This window comes from Pogoniulus pusillus, chromosome 27, assembly GCF_015220805.1.
Source record: "Pogoniulus pusillus isolate bPogPus1 chromosome 27, bPogPus1.pri, whole genome shotgun sequence".
In the NCBI taxonomy this organism is placed as follows: domain Eukaryota; kingdom Metazoa; phylum Chordata; class Aves; order Piciformes; family Lybiidae; genus Pogoniulus; species Pogoniulus pusillus.
This window is the reverse complement of record NC_087290.1, coordinates 10235715-10257234: the sequence shown is the minus strand read 5'-3', so window position 1 is coordinate 10257234 and position 21520 is coordinate 10235715. Positions and strand designations below refer to the sequence as shown.

Here is a 21520-nt window from a genome sequence, read left to right as displayed (position 1 = left end):
TTCTGCTTCCTTTGCCTGGCAGGAGGCAGCCACACAAAGTGCCTCCAGCCCCTCTCACCTCTGATCCTTCCTCCAGTGCATAGCAAAGGTGGTCCCACGTCACTGGGATCCGAGACCTGTTCCCCAGCCCTCTGAAATTCCCTGATAGCCAAGGCAAGGGCAGGAAGGGATGCTGACCTCAGCTGAATAGATGTCCAAGTCCCACATGCCCCATAGCCAACCCCCTAAAAGGAAAATCTTTCCCCCTGCCCAGTGTTTTCCATCACAATAACGTTCAATTGTTTATTTTCTGAAGTGTACAACATTTTCCTCCCTCTTTTGTGCCGTTGCTTTTCTGCCTGTCCCTCTGGGAAAGGTCACCAGGCTTCCACATTCCTGCTGTGTAATGAGCTGTAACAAACGCAGCTGATGGTGACCAGCGCCAGGGTCAAAGAGTCTTAGTGGGCAGTGAACACCAACATCATGAGCAGGGAGCCTGTCCCCAGCTTGTGAATGGGTCACCCACTGCCAAGCCCCTTCCCTTCCGTGCAGCTCAGTGGCCAGAGCTTCACAGAAGCCAGATTAGAGACTTTTGTCTCAATCTTCCCCTGTGAAAACCTCAAGCCCTGACCTACAGCCATGAATGAAAACTTTTCAGGTAATCAAAGCAAGCAGGCAACAGGGGAACATACTCCCTCCTCCTAAGTTTTCATCTTCAGGAAACAGGAAAGCATTCCTGGTTGTCTGGCATACCCAGAAATAGGTTCTTTAGAGAAAGCCCTTATGGAAATGCAAATACATATCCCAAAGGAGAGTTCCTTCAAACCCCAGTGGTGTTGATTCTGAAGAGAGACACCAAAGGCCTCCTTGACTGCGGCAGAAACATCTGCCAGTAAAACTGCTCCTTAGAAAGTTGGTGGCTTTATCACATCCATCACAGCACAGCCCCGTGCCTGGCACTTTAGCAAGCCTCCAAGTGACTAGAAATTGCTGGTTCTAGTAAAGCAGAGCAAACAGCAAAGCAGGTCGCACAGAACAAAGGCTCTGTGACAACAGCTGCATGGGGTAGTAACTCAGGATATCAGAAAGCTTCATAGCAGAGTAGCTTTTGCTTGTGTTATGCCAAAGAACAGTAAACAGAAAGGAAAAAAAGGTGGGTTTTCTGCTGAGTCTACAGTGGTACTTCCTGGCAAAACCACTAACTACTGCTTGGTATGTTAGCTGGAGCTTAAAATGCACAAATGCTGGTAGGGAGGGGCAGGCACTATGTTACAGCTAACATAGGGGTTTGAGTCCTGGTGCTTTCTAGCAAAGCTAGATGCCCATAGAGTGCATCTCCACCTTCTGCATGCCCTGATGCCCAGCGGTACAGCAGTGCCTAAACCTGGTCACTCTGACCCTGAGCACCAGCCCCTGGCTGCACGGTGTCAGCCCCTTCCCATCAAAGCAGAACTGACATCAAGATTTAAGGTGAACAAATCAAGCCACAGCTGCAGGCAAGACTAAAAACCAAATGAAGTCCTGAAATGTGTGTTTCCCAACACATGCACTGTTTTTCAAGCAGAAACCAGCCAAAGAACTGAGGGTGGCTGGCACAGAAATAGATTCTCCTTAGCACACTAACATGAAGGTGCTCAGGGGGCTGGAGCACCTCTGCTATGAGGACAGGCTACAAGAGATAGGACTCTGCAGCCTGGAGAAGATAAGGCTTCGAGGAGACCTTTTAGTAGTCTTTCAGTATCTGAAGGGGGCCTAGAGGAAGGCTGGGGAGGGACTATTTACAAGGCCTTGTAATGGCAGGATGAGAGGTAATGGGTTTGAACTGGAAGAGGGAAGATTTAAACTGGATGTTAAGAAAAGGTTCTTTACAGTGAGTGTGGTGAGACACTGGAACAGGTTGTCCAGTGAGGTTGTGGATGCTCCCTTCCTGGAGGTGTTCAAGGCCAGGTTGGATGAGGCTTTGAGTGACCTGTTCTAGTGGGAGCTGTCCTTGCCTATGTCAGGGGGTTGGAACTGGATGACCTTTGAGGTCCCTTCTACCCTAAACCATTCTATGATTCTATGTTTGCTTGGAAGTACAGATAAGACAGGAAATTATTCCTGCTTTCTTTACTACAAGACTGGAGGTACAACCTGAAATCTGGAGGTGGAAGAGCCTCCCTGACTCACCTCTCAGGGTCCTGCAAGACCCAACTTCAATCTCTGGAGTGTACAGACCCAATTCCACCCACCTGCTCTCTTTGCAGTTGATGTTGCCCAGTGATCTATGTACACCAAGATAGCCATTAACTAATCAAGAGCAGACCAAATCTTCCTGTCACTTTCCAAATGTGGTGGTGAAAGACTTGATGCATCTCACTGTAATGCCCCTTGGGTTTATTGATGGATCCCCAAATTAGATCAGCAGACCCTGGCAGGCTCAGAAGTCTAGCTAGGCTTGTTACTTTAATGAAACGCTAATTGCTGCTTCTGCAGTCTGAAAAAGTGCCTTTGGTCCTGCAGCAGCTTCAGTTAAGCAGTGTTAATTGACAAAGCTAATTATGTTGCTGTTGCTCCTAGATACTGGTGCAGGTTAGGTCTATAAACAATAAAACAGCACCCAAACGGCTGCAGCTTAGCTGGTTTGTGACCTGTGCCAGGCTGTGGCTCTGAACAGCTCTGGCTGAAGGCAGTGCTCTGCTCTCGGTGCTTTGTGTGCACAGAGCACAGGCCAGGGGCTTTGTAGGGGCAGAGGCTGCATCTTCTTAGGCAAGAGGCACCACAGCCAATCTTACTGCTAAAATTGGTAGGGTTTTCACATCTGAGAGAAAATGCTGGAATCGAGCTTTCCTCCCCACAGTTCTGCAAGTACAGGTTTTATTCCTCGCCTTAAAAAGCTGCCCCAAGGATACACTTCAATTTCTTCTGTCTTGCAGTCAGTGAAAAGCAAGAAGCAAACAGAAAAGTTTGGGCTCCTCTCCCCTGTGGTAAAAAAATCCCTCCAAACACCTTTGTGGTTGTAGATGCTGTGTCTGCTTCATCGATGAAACCCCCAGCTGAACGGGTGCATTACACCAATGAAACCAGCAGGACTTCCTAGGAGCTTTCTGGAAAACAATCTCACTGCTAGGATCCAGTGTTTGCTGCTTAGAACACAGCCTCTATAATTGCTCCAAAGGGGTTATGCCTTGCCAGGCCCCTTGGAAACCTCTGCCTGGGGACTGGAGGCAGCAGCTGTGGTGCAAAACACAGGGTGAACCTTCACCAGGGCGCTGGCAGCCAAGCAGAGACAGCCTGGGAGAGCCACAAGGAAGCAAATGTGTCTTGAGCTTGGCCATGCTGCCCCACAGCTCTCCTGCTGGGTGCTGGAAAGGAGCAAAACCAAAGAGGCGAGCGCTCTAGGTTGTTATTCTGGAGAGGACTTTACAGAATCCTGCTTAGGGAGCATGTGGTAAAATAGATTTGATCTGGGATCCAATTAACAGCTGAGTTACAGGACTCGAGTGAAATAAAGGGCAGTGAATCTCAGGGACTATTGCCATGATTTATTAGCACACTGCTGTCTGCGGGAGCGGGCGGCAGCCGCTGTGCTTAATTGATGAGGACACGAGGGGGAAAGGGCTCAGCTACCAAGCTGTTGGGGGGCTCCTACCCCAGCAGTGCAAAAATTCTCCTACAACAAAGGCACTAACAGTCCTCCTGTGCACCGGTGTTGCTGGCTGTGCACAGGGCTAAATGGCACATCAGCCGCTGCTTGCCAGCTGGGCTTGGCAGAAGTGCTGGTGGAAAAACACCGCTCATTTCCTCTGACTGCTCTCAAGGTTTATGCACAAGGAACAGCCAAAGCTTAGAGATATAGAGGGAAAAAGCAGATGAATTCCCAGCCTTGCAGCTGAACTACCAGCAAGGGGCAATGCATGTAGTGGGAGTTTTTGCATCAAGAAAGCGAAACCTGAGTCCTCTAATCTCTGTTTCTGAACTTCCCATTTTAAGCATCTCCCAGGCCAGAAAAGGATATTTGAGCTGACAGCATTGGAAGAGCTCCACCATTTGATGTTTGTGTGTTTGCAGAGGAAGCACGGAAGGATTTTCAGTGACAGATGAAATCTGCAGTCCTTCTAAGATGCCAGTTAAAGTGATTTTGCCTCTTGAAAGCCAAACTGTAAGGTTTCTATCAAAGGGATGCTCGATACCAGGAAACTAAGAACGGTGAGAGAAATAGTGCCCATGGTTTCCTCACACTGCAATCAGTGTTTGTAGCAAATAGCTGCTTTCTCTCTTGCATAGCAGTGCACAGCAGCCAGGCCAGCTGCTGCTTCATTTTGCCTGTATTTCTTTCAGAAGCAGCTGATGCACAGTGGTAGGAGAGCACAACCACAAGTAACGTGACTGTCCATGACTGGCTGCTCTCAAGACAAGTGCTTTGCTGGGGTTTAACACTTCAGTGATGCTCCAAAGCTCTGTTAAAAGAGGTACTGATGGCCTGTTGTACTGCTATCATAAAACTGGGTGATCCAAAGGGAAGAAGCCTAATTAGGTTTATTATTTATTGCTGGAGCAGCTTTAGGTTTGGCAAATCCCCTCCCAGCAAGACTGTGTTCAGTTCCAGCATATGTTGTTTGGATCCATAACTTGAACTTAAAAGCTAAAAGTACTTTTCTTTTTTTCCCCTAATGGGTAGATGTGAGCTTTCCTCCAAATCTCTACAGGGGGTGGAAGAGTCTCCTGGGGGTGGGGGGTTGCCTTTTTCTGTAAGTGTTTCTCTAATGGGTTTGGCAGAAGCAGTCCTGACGGGGCAGGAGGACCAGAAACCAGCATTACAGTCACAACCTAAAGCCTCTGTTCCCAACCACCTTCTCAGCCTAATGGCTTCTCTGTTCACCTTATCCACTTAGTCTGATCTCTCATAAGAAAACCAGCAACCTCTCTTGTTGTTTCCAGAAGCTGAGTTGACACTTTTTAATGCCTCAAAATAGGGTTAAAATGTCGTTTGCAGAGCAAGAGCCTTCATTACAAATCAACTACATTTAGTTTTCTACTTGCAGATAGAGAGCCAGGGGTGCTGGAAAGGTGAATTTCCAACGAGGCCAAGTTTTAACAGAGTCATTTGTACATCTTGCTGCCTAAGATGCAGCCACCCAAGTATCCCCAAGGTTTGTTATTCCTGAGTGGCCACTAACACAGCTCTCAGAGGCACCTGAATCATGACACAGTAAGAACAAGTGAGGCGTATGGGGAGTTCTAAGCATTTGCTCTCACTGTCAAGGACGTTGTGATCTCTCATGTCCCAGTTTAGGGAGCACAAGAGAAACAGCAAATAAACATGGTTTCAAATGAAGGGCAAGAAAAAACTTAGCTAAATGCACCACTAGTTGAGTCTCTGCAGCAGAAAGCTGCTGTGATGGTTTCCCAGCAGCACTTCACCCAGTTCCTAGGTTTAGGACAATAACTCTGCAGTTCATAACGTGCATGCTCGTTTTAATAAGGGACCTGTCTTCCTCGGTAGTGCTTTGGCACAGACCACACTTATGTGCTCTGTTCCACTGTGCTGCTGGAGCACACACTTCTATTTTGCCTCTGAGAAGACAGGAGCATGCAGTGCTATCCCTAGGATGGAGCAGAGATGGGAATGGTCTGCTCCTGCTGGAGTGGTAATGCTTGAATTCAGTCTCCTAGGAACATGGAGCTGTACTTAAGAATTAAAACCAGGTCTCCTGAGCCACAGACAATGCCAGCCCAACCACTCCTCCTTATTAGAAAGGGTCATTTTTCTCATTTCCCTCATCCAGGCTCACAATGGCAAGGGAGATGATGCTTGCAAATCTAGCTAAAAGCTTTCAGCCACGTTCCCATGAGCACCAGTGCAATGGCTCTTGCACACAGGTGCCCAAAAAAGCATTATTTGAAGTACAGAAGATATTTATGGTACAGGACAGAAAGCAATTGAATTCCTTCCCCGGCTCCCTTCCCATTGCTAGTCCTTCCAGAAGAGCTCATGCAGCTTTTGTGGGACTCACACAGGACACTGGTTTCCAGGCATGACTCCCTGCAGCGCAGGGAGAAGCACTGTTGTAACAGAGTAAGGGCTCAGCAAGGAGCTCCCCTTCCAATCTACCTGAGCATGGCTTCCAGCAGGGAAACACTGGGGCAAAATGGTTCCTTTGGCTCTCTTTCACGAGCTTGAATTGGGCATAGAGCCTCTTTTATCACATTACTTTAGAAAGTCAGCAGCTGACCCACAGCAAGCTCCAGAAAAATCAGTGTGACGTTTCAGAGTCTCAGTTTTACCAAGTTACAAGGAGCTTGGCAGCCAAGTGGGGAGTGTGAACAAACAGCCATTATCACTGTTAACATTATTATTATTTACTGTCCTGAAGCATCCAAGACTGTGTGGTGCCCAGCAGGGGGAAAGAACAGGCAGGCTCTAGCTCCCAGAAACCCATAGCTTAGAATGAACACAACAAAGCAAGAGAGTTTTTCTCCATCTCCTCCTCACTTCTCATCAAAGTCATCATGAGCTCTCAGTCTGTGCACAGCACCGTTACTGACAGTTAAAAAGCATAACAAGAGACCAAGATCCACGACCAGCAGCTTTGCTAGGTGCTGGAGTGCCACACACCAGACAGCAGCAGAGAACCTCACTCAGCTCCTCCTGCCAGTTTAAACTCTCACATATCTTGTGCCACAGCAGGCCTGGCTAGCACATACCTGGGGCTGTTAGCACGGCTCAGATGACAAGCAGCACCATCAGCTAGGGTGCTCTGATGAGGTGCAATCGCTGCTTCATACTTAGACGGTCAGGTACAACTCCAAACCCCAGCAACTTCTTGGCTCCTCTCTTCCCTCTTCGCCCCCCAGGCACTCACAGCTCACTCCTGAGTTGCTCCACACCCAGCAGGAAATCACCTTGCAAAGCCCCTGGCTCTTATTCTCCATCAGGCTCCCCCCACCCCCTCTGCTGACAAACTCATCTTTAAAATCTGTGTCAGCTGCGAGGTTGCAGATGGTCGCATTTGCATCAAACAACTTTTAAATTATCATTCAAATTAAATTAAATTGAAAATGCAATGAGCTGTTCCTGTAGATCTAAGCTCACACAGAGGAGCTAATGAAGGTCACATTTGTACCAAGTGAGGAGCATTTAAACTGTATCATGCTTAGCATGCTACGCCATGAGAATAACATGGCCTCCTAAACAAGGATTAATGACTCTTGGTCAGGGTCACTCCCTGTTCCTGGCAAGGTTGCTCTTTGGGACTCTGTAGATCAAAGAGGAGGAGTTGTCTGCTGGGTCCCACAGAACACCAGCAGAACTTGTTGGCCGTGCAGTGTGAGGCCTTGGGCATCAGTTTGGGCCATGCAGGTCCCACCTGCTCTCCTTGACCGAAGGCCAAGGCAGGCAAGCATGGGAAGCCTCACGTAACTCATCTGAGCGGCACTCCTGCAGCCAAGGCAGCTATGGCTTTGCAAATGTGCAGTCTGCATGCCTCTGGTTGTAATTGCCTCGTTTACATGCACGAAACTCTGCCTTTTGCCTTGCTCCATGTCTGCAGGCATCTTTGAAAAACTGCCCTGTAATGGCTTTTGTGACATCCGTCATCTTCATGGCTCTGCGTTGTCACAGCCATGTCACACAAATTAACCATACCTATTTCCATCTGCTGAGATGAAAAATGGAACCAGTTTGACTCACAAGTGGCAGAGCACAGCCTGCCTCCTTGTGAGGCTTCCCAGGGGTGCTCTGCCACCAGGCTGAGCTCCAGCTAGGCAAGTCCAGGAGCTGGGCACTTGACTGAGTGGCCTGAGTCCAGGCAGCCACAGAGCAATAACAACAAGCCAACACCAAGCAGAAACTGTTTTCTTTCACCTTTGCCTGATCCTGTGCCTTACCCACACCTGCTGCAGGTCACATCACATGCTCTGTCCTGAGAAGTGAACTGTCATTTAGTATAGGGGGGACAGACAGCAAACATACACACTAAATGTTCCTTAGCAACACAGAGCTTCTTTTGGCACCTTCTCTGTTCCACACTCAGGTGTGAAGTCAGATACCGAGAGACCAGAGAAACCTGTGAAGTGGAGAGTAATAATTGGTGAGATTGCTGGCATCTGGAGGTAGTTTTCACATGCAAAGACTTAAAACTGCTGGTCTGCTGCAGTAGTAGTAGGCTGCTCTTTCACAGAAAGGGGCTATCAAGAGGGCACTAATGCACTTGCTTTAATTAGACACCGAGGTTTTAGTTACTTTCAAGTGCCTAAACGCACCCAAAATCTTAGAAGGCACACGTGATAAAATCCACCCATCCATGTTTCTGACATACTCTAACAAAAGTAGTCAAGTCACAGCTGAATGCAGTTGATAATTCCCTGCCACAAGAATTCCCAGGTTCAGTTAGTGAGCTGAGGCCACTGGCTAAGCGGGTCAACCTCATCTGTGAAATGCGCTGCCGAGAGGTAGTGTTGTGCCTTTGCTGACTCTGGGAAGAGCATTGCTCAGATTTTTTGCTAAGTGCTCATAAGGGTTGTAAATCTGATGAAAGCCCCTTTGATCTCAGTGGATGATGCTCTCGTTTGTATCAGCACAACCAAGAACAAAATCTGGACCTGAGTGTTCTACTCAAAGCAAGCCTTTGTGTGGTGGCATCTGAGAAATTGCAACAACCCGAATTAAACTGTTTTACATAATCCATTCATAAGATACAGCTCATAAATAAGAGCAGGGAAACAAAATGTCAAGCCAAACTGATTAAAAAACAAGCTAGAAAAGCTGCCTTACAAATGAGAGGCACAATAGTAGCTCAGCAGTGAATGGTGATTTACTCTCTGGTTTGTAAACCTATTTATTTATCAATAGTTGAAGTTAAAGATTATGCCAAAAATAACAAAGCCAGGGATATGTGACTGGGAGGAATGCATTACCAGCTCTGCCTGCCTGCCTGCCTTCAACAAAGCAACTGCAGGCTTTGTCTTCGTTCTGATAACTGCAGAACAGCCCCCGTGCAAAACCACAGCCTCCCTCTGGGCGTGGGAGTAGACTTCTATCACTACTTTTTGTGCCTCCTCTTCACCAGCACCAAGAAGTTGAGTTAAATTGCCCCACTCAAGAGGTCACAGACTTCATGGGGTTTACTGATGCCTTTTGCCACTATTGGCTGCTGTAGGATGTGGCCAGCCCCTGGCACAGACACGGCTCAGTTACCATCCCCTGAAAACTCAGTGGCTTCTCAGAAGAGACAAAGACTTTGAGTCTTGCCACATAGGTCTCTTGCACGGCATCAGAGTGCTGCAAAGAGGAGCCTGTGCACTGTTGGTTCATGTCCTGCCAGGAACTGCCATGGGAAGGGAATTTTTCCTCTTTAGATGTGCTGTTAGAAACTGCTGATGCAGAATCCATCAAATCCATTAGAAGTCCATTAAGTCTGTAAGGCTGCTGTTTGTTTTCCTGTGTTGTCTGAAGAATTTGGAAGGCCAGAAGCTGGGTGTTGCCTGTGGCAGAATCCCCTGCATTGGCTGGCTATGTCATCTGGCTGCAATATCCTATATGCAATGTGGTTATGTGAGTTTGAAAGATGAGAGGATAGAAGGCACTTTTAATATGCCTGGATGGCCAGGCCAGTGCCTTTGAGTTATGCTACACAGAAGTGACAGCACTAGAAGAGAGAGGACAAATGAAGCCCAAAAAGCTTGGCCCAAAAATACAGCATGCCATTTTACATCAGAGCAAGTCTGAGACACTTGCTCTTTAGTCAGTTATGAACTCTACATTCATCCCTAATAACTACACCAACAGGTGACACTTTCTAAGGTTATGGCTGGATATACATTAAAACAAGTTGAAGATTGATGGTACTGAATTTACTTCATATCCTGAGCTGAAAGAAAAGTCACATAGGATTAGTGTCCCAGAGCATTTCATGCACTTGTATTAACACATCAATATGTGTTAATGCAAAGGATAGCTTCAGGTAGCACCATGAAATAGCTATTTCTAAGGTAAAACAGGGCAGAGAGAGTGCTGTGCAACCTGGAATGATTAGGAGCTCTAGGCAGAGCAGGCAGGCTAGGACAAAGAATTTATCCTTGTCATCCCCAGTTTAACAAGGACTGGGATCTGCTGGAGCAGGTCCAGCGGAGGGTTACAAGGATGATGAGGGGACTGGAGCACCGCCTGATGAGGAGGTGCTGAGGGACCTGGGGCTGTTTAGTCTGCAGAAGGCTGAGAGAGTTTATAAATATGAGGGCTGGGTGTCAGGAGGTGGGGGAGAGGCTCTGCTCACTGCTCCCTGTGGTAGGACAAGGAGCAATGGATGTAAGCTGTAGCACAGGAGGTTCCACCGCAACACAAGAGGGAACTTCTTTACTGTAAGGGTCACAGAGCACTGGCACAGGCTGCCCAGAGAGGCTGTGGAGTCTCCTTCTCTGGAGACTTTCAAGGCCTGTCTGGATGTGTTCCTGTGTGACAGGAGCTAGGTTGTGTGGTTCTGCTCTGGCAAGGGGTTGGACTCGATGATCTCTTTGGGTCCTTTCCAATCCCTGACACCCTGTGATCTGTATCAAATCTAGTGGAGAGTCTAAGCCAAGGTTGTCCCAAGCCGCGCCACAGAGTGGTGATCTTTTGATGAAACCTCAGGACAGCCTGTTGTGAATTGGTGATGTATAAACATGCAGCACCTCAGCCTCTTGGTGCAGCACAGAGGTCAGGCATGGAGCACCTGAGATGTTTGTCTGGTTCATCACAGCCTCCTGGGAAATGTGTTCAGGTTTGGTTACCTTGGCTTTTAAATGCAGGCATTCTACGGAAGGAAACGTCCCTGAGTGACAAGTCTGATGCGGTTAAACAAAACCATTTCTGATGCAGAACTCCCAACGTGATTAAAATGCAGGGTTTCCAATGTATATTTCATCAAGGCTAACCATGAGCAATCCTTTAAAATATTTCCTTTGCTGGCTGCCTGTTTATTTGGATTCAGTGAATGCAGGTTTGGTGAAAGAGGGTGTCAAACAGGTCAAGAGGCGAGACGGACACTGCGCCCTGGAAATCCAAGCCTTTATTATCTGGTCTCCATGGGATTTCCTTTCCTACATGGAAAAATGTGTGGTAATGCCATAGCAACCACAAAGGAACAAACATAGCAGGACATATCTCTGCTGTCAGAGGCTTAGTAGGCTGCATTTTGTAAATGACTGCATTTCCAGAACCGTTGTTTTGCTTAGAGTAGTATAAACAATGAGAAGCTGAACTAAAGGCAGAAGGAATAAGGACAAGCAGCTTTCCATCTTCCCTTTGAGGATTTGTCTGTGAGGCAAAAGGAGTCTTATAAATATTAAGAACACGTTGAAAAATCCTCATTTTAATTTTAAACTGATTCCTCTCATCTCCTACCAAACTTTTAGAAGAGGCATCCTTAAGCCCCACAAGAAACCCCTCTCCCTGTGTGGGTAAGCGCAGCAACCAGCCAGTTCCCACAGACAAAATCTACTGCCTGCTTGGTAGGCAAAGGGACTTCACTTAAGGATTCAGGGGCTAAATGGCCCTCAGGGAACTGGAATGTCTGTGGAGATTCACAAAAGTGGAAGAGGCTCCCCAAAGTGAGGCAGGGCAGCTCCCCAGGACGAAAGTGTGGGCCAGCTCCTGTGCAGTAGGTGTGCCATAAGCTGCTTTTTTTTCCCTCTGGATTTGACCTCATATTTCACAGGGAACAAGACTCATCAACAGCACTCATAAAGCCTTTTGCAAATGGTAGATCAACATGATTTATCAAAATCAGGTTATAATCATGACACTGATCTGTCAGCCAACAGCCCCAGAGGAAAGTTTTTGCAGCCATCCTATAACCTTTAAAATCCTTGACATGAAATGCAAGGCTTCATGAGCTGCTCCCTAACCTTATTTGTAACCTTCCTTTCACAAGCCATTACTCCTCAGACAGCGAGCCCAGATAGCAGAGCCCATCACCACCTGTCTTGGCTTAAAACTCACAGCCTAGCTGTCATATTTCAAACCAGCTCTTTATCAGAGGAGAGAGACCAAAGTCATGCCATGACAAGATGTGAGAATGTGTAAGAAGGGAGAAATCTGCCTGGTTTTCAGGAAAAACAGTTAAGTATAACTACATTTCATAATTAAGCAGGTTTTGCTGCAATAAATATCAAAGACTGGATTCCAATTCCTTCACTTATAAACCCATTCTGCATACTCACCACAGACTCTGCAAAACAGTGCCTCAAACCTCAGCCTCTGCCCACTGCTCCTGGTCTGTCCAGGAACCTCAAGTAGTTGTTTGGTGTAATTTCATAACAACTGCTTTGTAGCAGAAGTGTTCTGCTCAGATCAGCTCTCAAAAGGAGGGTTCCAAGAATCAGAAATTCCCTGCCCTTGTGCAGAGGGGAGAAGTGTTCTGTGTCATCCTTAAAACAAACCCTTCAATCATTGTCTTTGAAGCCTAAATCTCAGTTTATTCAGGCTCTTGTCATTAAAGAACAGAACTGTTTAATTTATAACTCACCTAGTATCACACTGCCTTTGGTTTCACCCAAAGTTTCTTTGAAAGGAGTAGCCAAAGCTGGGGTAATATCCAGAGCCCATCAAAAAAGCTAATGGCAAGAGGTCCTAACATGCTTTGATGGCACTTAGTGCCATGGTTTAGTTAATTAGAAGGGTTAGGTGATAGGTTGGGCTCAATGATCCTAGAGGTCTTTTCCAACCTGGTTAATCCCTGTGATTCTGTGATAATTAATGTGAGCAATACAGATAGGGGTTTTGTTCAAAAGATTCCTTCATAAAGAATAATAACTGCACTAATGTGAATTCTCTAATAGTTCAATACATGTTGAAATCATTTCATGAGGCATAAAAAGAAATATGGTGAGATTAACACTTAAACAGATTGAAAACAGCTGGGTCTAGGAAATGGATTGGTTAGACAGGCAGCTTTTGCAGGGCTTTGCAGGGTTATTTCCCCCTTTGGATTAATCTGCTTGACTACAGAATAAGTATTTTTCTGACCTGCCAGTAGAGACAATATTAATAGTTTCTAATTCTTTAGTCAGCAGAACAATAAGGAGAATGCATGCCTGGGATTGGGTAGAGAGGAGTCTTTATGATCCTCTAGCATCCCTTTAAATTCTCCTTCTGACACTTGCAACAAAACAGGCACTTTTTTGGTATGGGGAACACATGGCACACAAAGAAGAAGGAAAAATAAGGCTGCCACCTTTAAATGCACAACTGCACTCAGATTTATGGGGCTGTGGCTTAAGAATAGAATAATAGCTGATATCTTCTTAGGGGTGATGGGGAAAAAGCAAATCCATTTCATATCCTACTATGCACTCTTACATCAGGCTCTCAAAGAGATATTAGCTGGACCTTTCCTTTCTTTTATTTTTTCTTTTTCATTAAAATGCCATTAACAAGTGGGAGGAGCTGTTGCCTTGAGACTGGTAAGTGACCTGATCACAGGTGAGTAATAACAACTGGGCATCAGCAGCGATCAGTGCCAGCTTGATAGATAGCTGAGATTTGACCAGCAACATTTGGCATCAAGCCTCATTTCTATGCATCCAGCTTCATGCCTTCTATCTTTATTACCCAGTGCATTTTCTTTTCTGAGAGCAGTCTGATTGCTACTAATCTTCTAGCCTGTAACCTAATGCTCTCTCTTTAAATGAAGTCCCCATACTGTTGATAAAGAGTCATTGTGTTCCCTTATCTCCCTCCTCTCCAGAAGTGATAGCAGGAAATCTGACTTCTCAATTAACCTGTGCCAAATTAGAATCATTATGATCAAACTGGTCTATGTGTTTGGGGGTTGGGGTTTTTTTTTTTTCCTTTCTTTAATCTGGACTGCTTGAAACTCAGCGGGAATTAGGATTTGTGGATTTCACCAGAGCCTGTGTCACAGATTGCTGTGGTGGACATAAATGAGAAGCCATTTTCTTGTCATCCTTACAAATTGCTTCTCTTTCTTGAAATTTTCGAAGGAGCAATGAACGTGGCACTGTGTGGCAGGGGAAGCAACAGAAAAGAGAGCACTTGCACTATGGAGAAATAATGGCTGCTTCACAGATGTAGCAAACAAAGGGGAGTATGACATAGATCTGTCTGCAAGACAGGAGCCAGACCCTCCACAAATTCATTACAATGACTATTTGAAAAGTCTTTTTCTAGGAGGCTGTGTTGGCAGGTGAGAATGAAGACACTCAAGCCCCAATGTACTCCTGTCTTTCCAAATTTCTTCCCATGTTCAAGTATAATCCATGGCTCACAAATGCCACATCCCATACGAGAATTTCACCAAAGGTTGAGGAAAAGCTAAATGAGCAAGTAGTCAAGAAAGGCAAGTTCTCCCAGCCAAGCCAGCCCCAGAGATGTGTGGGCTGTTGGCAGGGAGCACATCCAGCCCTCCAACCTTCAAAGGGCACATGTACCCTAGGTTTCCCCCTGCTCTGCCCCACGGGGACTGCCTGGTATAGGGACAACCCTCTGCTCCACGGCTGCTTTCTAGCCATGCTGTTAGCCACTGTCTTCCCTGCATGGCTTTGAGTCAAAGTGGGGCTTAACCTGGAGGAATAAGGCTTGTTCTAATTCCTTGGCATTTTACATAGATAAACCAAGAAGTATAATTACAGAATGTTTAAAGGCTGTGTTTAAGATGATCAAAACGTCTCCTACGTTAAAATATGGATACCTAAGAGGAAAAGATTTAGAGGCTAAATGGAAAGCCTGTTGTTACCACTTCATTTCCTTGCTGCTTTGTGAGTTTTGACGGGAAGGGTGCTGGCAGCAGATCCTACTCTGATTAATACATTTCCATTTAAGGTTCCACCTGTAATTAGCCACTGTAGGAACATGAGGAGTTGGCCAGGTTTAAATCAACATGGCCTGAATATCTCCTTTATTCACCAGATAGGCACTTCAGATATTTCTCTTGTTCAAGCAGGGATCTGTAGCTACAGTTCATGGAGGGCTCTTTTGGGCTCTGTTTATCTGGCAAGAAAAAGCCTGTTAACACACACACAGAGGTTGGTACAAGTCTTATTTTCCATCTCTCCACTACAGACTAAAGCACAAATTAAAACTAATGCTATCAAATTCAGTGGGGAAATGGACATGATACAAAAACATTTTACCAAAAGAAAATGCCATCAAAATGTGGTGGAGAGCATAGAAGGAGCTGGGTGTGCTAGTAGAAGTCAGAGTTAATTCTGAGTAAGTTGTGGAGTAGCAGCAGGGATAAAGCTAACAGCAAAACAAGAATACATGAATGTCTGAAGGAAAACTTCAGAGTGAGGTGGTACAGCTGAGAGATTTTAGCCAGAGTTACGCACAGCTCTGAAGAGGACTGGATATTAATGCAGGCTTTTGGTATTCTCTTTGAACACTAAGACACTGCCTGGAAAATGTAACTCTTGCTTTCTGAGTTATCATGGGTGAATGCTTTGTAACGTTGGGGTTTAGGTAACTTTGCTGGTAGGAGAAAATCTGTGCTCATCTTTACACTTTCACACAAATAAATCTCTTCATCAGGAACTTGTTTTAAGATACACACTTGTACTGACCCCCGTGTGCAAGGTACACAGTAGAACTCCAACTCAGGAATGGATGCTCATAATAAAAACATTCCTCTGCTGAAGATTCCAGCAAACTTCAACAAATGCTTTCTCTTGCAGCCAACATTTATGTTTTCCTTGCTAGATTCAGTTTAAATTCACGTTATTTCAGGACTCGCTTGTAATGTTTGTGCAATATTTCAAAGCACCTCCCAGTAAAAAGGCATTAAGGTAATCTATGACACTATAAATAAGAGGCTTTTTTAAGAGAGTCCTTGAGTCATTTTGCTGTAATGACAGCAGGCCTCATTAAACAGCTGCATGAAAAGCACAGGCTGGGGCCGTTTGCAATGCTAGAGAGCCTGTGCTTCACAACAGCCCCAAATGTCACCCCTGGGAGCACAGCACAGTAACGGAGACCTGAGAGCTAAACTCATTGCAAAAGGAGCAGGACTGTCAAAGTTGGCCTCCGCCCCACAACAGGGGAGCAGTCTCAGCAGTGGCTGGGGTGCTGCCTCCCTACAGTTCTGTGTAAGGCTTCCTTACTCAGTTCCTGCTGTGCTCAGCAGGGTGACATTGACCTTTGCGGGACAGCCACAAGCACAGCTCCACAGCTCACCTCTTCCCAAAGGGAATCCCTTGGCTCTTTTGAGCAGAGTCTCCCAAGTGGTGTTTCTGTGTTGGTGCCTTTCACCCGGGCATGCTTAGCTCTGTTTCACTTCTGCTGCTTTTGAGGAACACATTGTGACTCAAGGTGTTCCTCAAAAAGCAGGACCATGGCTGTCTTCACTGTGTCCAGTCAGGACTAGGAAGACCACACGTGCTCTGAGGGCACTTTTCTCCTCCTGCTTGTACACACAATCCAACAAGTCAAGCGTGAAAGGGTCCTATGAAGAGGCAAAAGAACCCAGATGAGAGTTTGATTAAGCTGCTGAAAGTTCAACTCCGTGTTACACAGAGGCAAACCATGCCAGGACACCTGGCACTCAGGGCTTTAGCCAGGGCTTTGTCGTTTGCCACTGGACAATCTGAACCAGGGATCTGTCTGCAAGTCATTTCACAGGGTCTGAGTGGTGCTGTCCTCTGTGGGTCACTGCACACAGGTGAACATTTCATGACATACTGTTCCTCCAGCCCTTCACTCTGCACAGAATAGCAGGCTTCCAGGCTCCTGAATTAAAGCTGTAAATTTGAACTGTCAAAGCCAAAAGATGTTGGACCAGCAGCAGGTACTTTTATGACACTTCCTTATTACAAGCACTGAGATGCAATTGCTCATAGAGGGCATTAAATCAAAGCTGTGGACAGAAGCTGCGACAGAAACGCTCCAGGTTCCAGCCTTCCTGCAGGCACTGGCAACATACTTGCCATTAACCCGCGTGGCTGAGGAGCTAGAAAGTGGAGCTGCTTCTCTTCTGGATAGGTTTTGCCATCCCAAATTTAACTCTGCACCTGTGACTCTGACCAGTCACAATTATCTTAATGAACTATTATCTGTTGAAGCCTGTGGTGGAGCTATTGCATCACACGTGCAGGACAGCATCAGCTGTGCTGCCGATTGGGCATGTGGTGCTCCAGTAAGTGCTCCAAAATGGTATTGGCCACCTTAGGTGGCTGCTACCCATTTCCAGGAAGAGCAATTTAACAAAAGCAATGATGCTAGAAGACTTTGTTTCTTACCCAATCCACAGCAGCCCAGCAGACAGCTGAGGAGTGTTGCTGACAGGAGCTTACCTGTTTGTGTTGGCTTCAGGGCTTGGCGTGGGCATGCCTCTCAGGATGGCAGAAGCAGACACTGTGCAGTCAGCATCCTTCACCCAGGCTGCAGGTTCCAGATCAGAGGAGTTTACTTGGGCTTTGTTGTTAATTGCTCCACTCATTGCTTCTTTGTAGTCAATCAAATTTAATTCTGTCTGTGGATCCAGTAATTACATGTCCTTGTTTTTATGCAGGGCTAATAGACCACCTAAGGCTTTGTGTAAATTAGTTAATGTTTTCTCCTGCAAAGCTGGCATTTTTCCTGCATTATGGTGGCAGGTGCAAAATGTTCCTTCACAAAAGCATATGGTGAGCTGCTGAACTGCAGCGAATGCTTATGGGGTTCTGAAGGACGGGGTTAAGGGAGCGTGTTCTTTATGATCACAGTGTTAATCTTCCATAGCCTGAAACACCTTAAAAGCACTGCTGAGAAAGCAGGTTATGGGACAGGGAGGCAAAAAATCACCTAAGACAAATGTGAACAGCAATGTTGGGCAAACAGCCCAAAAAGGAGCTCAGATCATTGTCTGTCTTGTGCTGAAACACAAACTCATGGAGCAAAGTTTTTAGGCTGGTTGCATAAAAATGAGGAATTCTGTAGGGAAAGATAAACTGGTGCTGTTGAATATTAATCTGCTAGTCATACTGCTGGATAACTGTGGTTCTTTGGAGATATCTGGGGCCTAATGAGGTCAGTAGCAACATTTCTGTTGGCTCAGTAGAGGCAGGATTTCATTCTAGTTCTTCCAATGTTGCTTCCTGTAAATAACCCTGGTTCGAGTGGAAGAGCATTTTTAAAGCACTGTTTATTTCAGAGTGCCTAACTGTAATGCATTAATAAGTCATTAGCCAAGCTAAATAACTACTGCCTTCTGATTATGTTTCAGCCTTCCCCCTTATTTCTGGTTTTCCTCTTTCTCATGTTATGTTGAAAACAAGTCCAAGCTTCACATTTTCTGGCAGTTCGAGGATGCCCACAAGAGGGTAACACATACTGCTCTCTCCACCAGACAGCCCCTGCTGTGCATTCAGGCAATGGGGGAGTGGAAAGCACCACATTAATTCAGCTTTGGTTGCCTTCACTTTCTGCTGATCCCACGGAATTGAAAAAGCAAGTGGAAAAATGAAACAATCAAAAGATCCCATCCCATTTTCTCTGATTTAAAGTACTAACTATCATGTTATGCAAAAGCCTGAGGTAAGCCTCAGAGTTGGATCTCTACATGGCAATTTCCTTGAAGAGCTGCCTGGTCACATTTCTGTATGGCTTCCTTCTACAATACAAGTACTTTACTGCATCTGTTTATCCCACTGACCTGGAATTCATTTGTCTGACAAAGATATTTCCATGAGTGAGCTTCCAAATGCACAGAGTATGACACATCTGCTGTCAGTTCATCCTTTCTGGGGCTGATTTGAAAATGAACACTAGAGAGCTACGTGTACAGCACAGGGGTGGCACATCATTACTAGCAAACACCAGGTTGCAAACTTCTAGCTGAAAACAACTGTGCCAAACCACAAAATGAATATGACTGTGATGAGTAGGGAGGACTGCAGGCAGCAGGCATGCAGCATTTGTTAGGCACTAAAAGCACAGGCTGGGATTTCAATCAGCTGGTGAAAAATCTTGCAAATCTTCTAACTTGTTGCCAAGTCCCTCACACAGCAATCACACCAAGACCTTATGTCTTCTCCAGAGCAGACTGTCTCAGCAAGCAGCAGGGATGTCTTCATTTGGAAGCTGACTCTTGTGCGTTTCTAAAATGAACATGGGCCCTCCTAATGCCTTTGTCAGCAAAACCCTACAGGAACTAGGGCAGAACAAGTGCTGCTGAGGCCTGGTGCTGTGCTGAAACCTGCTCTTCTCCTAAGGGGAAAGTCAGTTAAATGTATGGAAACTCTTGGCCCCTGATGGCTGCTGTGTGCACTTGGGGTTCATCACCTGCCCTGCCTAGATGCAGATCACTGCTGCCAGAAGAAATGAGTATTTCCCTGATTAATCAGGAGTCCTCAGGGAACTGCTCTTTCTGCACATCTATTATGATCATTAAGCAGCCTTGCTGCCCTAAGCTTGTGGCAGGATATGGAAAATGCAAAGTAAATTGTGCAAAATACCCTGTTTATTAGACACATTTCTCTGTATCTTGTGCAGTAATGGTGCAATTCAGCATCCTGAGATGACAAATGATGTATTTAAGTTGATTTTTCTCTACTGCCCCATAAATGTTATTAACTGAAACATTTAAATGCAGGAAGATGGAAATGCTGTGGGGTTAATTTTGTCATCCCTCCAAGAAGCCCCTGCCATGAGTAACCAGCCCTGCCTGGGGCATTTCTCACTGCTGTGTTATGGGGCCAGCAGTCTCAGTTCTGGTGCCTGCAGCAAAAGGGGGTCTCAGCTCTCAGCAGGGTGGAGAGCACTGGGCAGGCACAGCTGAGCAGGGGTGCCTGAGGCTGGGCTCTCTTCATCTGCTGGAGTCAGAGAAACCCATCTGCAGGGCTGCCCTTCCTCCCAACAGCAACCTTGCACCCCACTGACACTCATCGATCTACTGCAACCTGCCAAACCAGCACAGATTCACCAGAGGGCTTACTGAGCTCCCTCTGCTCTCCTGGCTCAGCCAACCCAATCCACTCCTGACATCTCATACAGGACAGTTGTGCTGGGCAGCATCCCTGACAGGGCTAGCATAGCTGGGAGCCAGCAACGGCACAGGGGCAGGACTGAGGATAGTCCTTTACTGTATTTGAAAGCACAGCTTTCACTTTGCAAATGAATTACTGCTTAAATCATATTTGAGACTCCAGAGGAATTGCTGTGAGAGAAGTGCTTGGATTTAGGAGGCAGGCATGGCTGTGAGTTCATCTGAGCCACCTGGCTCATCCCATCCAGACAAGTGTCTCACCACTGTATGGTATTGGACACCTGCTTAAACAGCACATTAAAACAAATAGGTTCCCTTTCCACTAGCATAACCACCTCATTCTGGTGCTGCATAAGGCTTGCCTGTCCTATTGCAAGATAACATTGTTTGCTTTCAGGCAGCAGGGTCTGTCTCCTTCCTGTCAAGCTTCTGAAGAGGGGCCATCACAGCCCCTCTTTTTAGTTTCTTTCTTTCCTTGTGTCCATATTTAGCCTCTATTCAGGGCTAAACTCTATCACCTGATGACCCCTCCCCAGCTGAGAACAGGGATCAGGAAAAAGAGAGAAAGGTTGAAATGAAAACATACTCAATAAAACAGCACAACTAAACCAAATACCAGTATAAAGGATACCAAGTGAGCCCAATGAGCACATGGTGGTCACAACAAACAGGAAAGCAGTCCAGAGGAGCAGAATGGTGAGTCAGTCCCTCCAGGGATGGCAACAAACAGGAAGAACCTCCAACTTCCCCAAACTCCCTCCTTTATAGTGAAGGTGACATTTATGGTATGGGATACACCTGCAGCCAGCTCTGGGCAGCTGCCCCGGCTGACTCTAAGCTGCTAATGGTCTGCAGCCTGTGTTTCTGCCCCAGAACACCTTTCCTCCATCTTCAGGCTCTGGTTTCTATGAAAAGGAAACTCAGGCCCACAGGCTGGATTAGGACAACCAATGTGGAGATTGTGTTCTGTGTCCTGGGCTGAGACAGATGGAGAGAGAGGGGGCACAGGGCTGGCTGGCAGCAGAGTCTTTTTCTTTGCTCTGTCTAAACCACAGGAGCATCGCCAGTTCCTGCTGCCAACACTCACTGCTCACCCAGACAGAGCTGAGGGGCAGCTGCACGGGAAAGCAGCCATTCAATGCTGCTTGCATCTCCCCTGCAATCACAAGGCTCGAGTTGCCCTGCTGCCCCGAGCTCTGCGTGGTGCTTGGAGCCAAAATGAAAGGAAATGGGAAACTGTGACTCCATCATTTCAAAGCAGATTGCACAGAAGTTTGTCACTCCTAGCAGGAAGAGCTCTGGTCCTTGCTAGCTGACCCAAAACTTGGGCTCACCTGTGACCATCTTTTGCTTTAGGAAACTGAACAGAACCAAACCCACTGACAGGGAGAAACTTCCACAAATTTCACCTTCTGCAAATCTTTCCACTAATGCTTCCCTCACACGAATGAGAATCTGCCTGGCTGATACTTACTCCTGCTGGGCCTATATTGATTTATATTTGAAAGATTAAAATATATGATGCAGTGCTCTTGAAAAAAAATAGCTAAACAGACCAGCCTGGAGCTGGGTATAATGTGTAATTTTCAAACTGCTGTCTATAG

General features: G+C 46.3%; 1 protein-coding gene and 1 long non-coding RNA gene across 2 annotated transcripts in view; one reads left to right on the top strand and one right to left on the bottom strand.

Moving 5' to 3' along the window:
• Window positions 1-21520, top strand: part of LHFPL7 (LHFPL tetraspan subfamily member 7) — a 65658-nt gene that overhangs the window by 28934 nt on the left and 15204 nt on the right. The gene's annotated exons all lie outside the window — the stretch shown is intronic.
• Window positions 13479-20652, bottom strand: LOC135187626 (uncharacterized). Its single transcript, XR_010307391.1, has 3 exons — window positions 20548-20652; window positions 17245-17613; window positions 13479-16397 (listed from the first exon to the last, which is right to left on the bottom strand). It is a non-coding gene; the product is annotated as an uncharacterized LOC135187626 (long non-coding RNA).